This window comes from Corvus kubaryi, unplaced genomic scaffold (assembly GCF_017639235.1).
Source record: "Corvus kubaryi isolate FWS band 111438036 unplaced genomic scaffold, C.kubaryi_AGA036_p1.0 74, whole genome shotgun sequence".
NCBI classification, from domain to species: domain Eukaryota; kingdom Metazoa; phylum Chordata; class Aves; order Passeriformes; family Corvidae; genus Corvus; species Corvus kubaryi.
In genome coordinates, this window is record NW_024582061.1 from 4394924 (window position 1) to 4396769 (window position 1846).

Below are 1846 nucleotides of genomic sequence, written 5' to 3' on the forward strand. Positions count from 1 at the left end.
CCCCAGGGCCTTTCCCAGCTTTCCAGCCCCTCTGCCCCAGCCTGGAGCTGCAGGGGGTTGGTGTGACCCAAGGCAGGACTGGGCCCTTGGCCTTGTTGAACCTCTGACCAAATATGTGACTTTGCACAACCATGGCTGGCTTAAAGGGCAAATGGCGAAGAGCTGGATTGGAGCAATGACAACATATTCTGATCACCCCTTCTCTTGTCCACCGCTGCAAATGCTTCTGTGTTTCTGCTGGGCTTACCACAGAGCCAAATGGGATTTCCTTTCCTCAGGGGAAAGGCAACTTTCTTCCTGCTTTAAAAGCGAGAACCTGGAAAAGGTCCTGGTGAGTGGACAGCAATGGACACTTGGCCCCTCACTTAGAAGCCCTTCCCAGTGTTCAGTGTGCACATATTGAGCTAAGTTGTACAGTTGTATGCAAATAATTACCAAATGTACAAGACAGACTTGCTGATAATATTCATAAACTCTCACCCAGAGGTGCACAAGGTTTGGCAGCAATGTCACTGCTGATAAAAATGTAAGGAAGAACAGAGGTAAGTGAAATCCTGCCAAATGAAAAGTGAAAGGCACATCATTTTAGCATGAGCAGAGGGCTTTGGATGCAGGGAATGGAGGTTGAGCAGGAACCACCAACTCCTCTTTGCCAGGCTCAAACTGAATAGGAAGTGAGAGCTGAGCACAAAAGAGCTGCTGAGCTGATTTATATTTAATAATTTTAATTATACACGGAGCTAATCATTGTGTGAACAAATGCAGCTTTAGCACATAACATACAGTCCCTCCTTCCCATTTTCACTCTGTCAGCATACCTGACACCTGTCTGAGGTTTACCAGCATTTATCACAGCTAAATCCTCTGCACTGAGAGGAACAGTGAGAAACTGCCAGAAATTTTCCTCCTGAGCTGCCAGAAATGTTCCTCCTGCAGATGAACTTCAGACTTGCATCATTTGTAGTGATAACGCCCTGGGAATGCCTGTGACAGGCCGTGAGGTGAGGAGTTACTGTAGAGGATAGATTTGCTTCAAGAATGTTCATCCCAGCATACTCCATTTGTTCAACATATTTACACTATTAAGACAAATTGTGTGTTTGATTTTTTGGGTAGCTTACAGTCTTACATGAAAACAGCATGCTGAATTTAAATTCAAAGGGAGAGAGGTGTGCAGGTAATGGATGGAGACACCAACATTTGTAACTGTGAGAGAAAAAAAGGAATGTCTGTCATGCCCAGTCCAACTTCTTCCAGCTGCAAGAGATAAGCTATTGATTTTATAGAAAACCTGCATTTCCTCATTTGCAGAGAAAATAATTTGAGAAGTTGACATCAATTTAAATATCACACAAAGAGATAACATACTTACATTGTTCCTTTTTGCCATAAAATATCAGATAAATATGCCTACAGTCAACCTCAACTGCTAGAATAGACAATTCTATTGCTTGCCAGCATTATTTTAGTGATGCAAAATATACTAAACATTTTCTATTTGGTGAGATTAAACCAAGCCCAGAAATCTTGTGAAATCGTATATGAATATTAACTTAGCAAACTGCAACATCCATGGCAATGGCCAAAGCCAACTGCTTAGGGCTGCAGGAAGTAAAATTCATAACACATAAGACTTGTGCAGTAGAAAACAGTCCTGGTACTGGATACTCAAAAAAACCTAAGTACAAGAGTTAAAAATATGTTCACATTACACAGAATTACTCATTTATACTTCAGAAAGTAGCAAGATACATTCCTGAACAGGAGGAAATCAATTTAAAGCAGAGTAATTAGGGCTAAACAGCTACATATGATGGAGTGGAATTGCTTCAAGAGGAAAATTTAT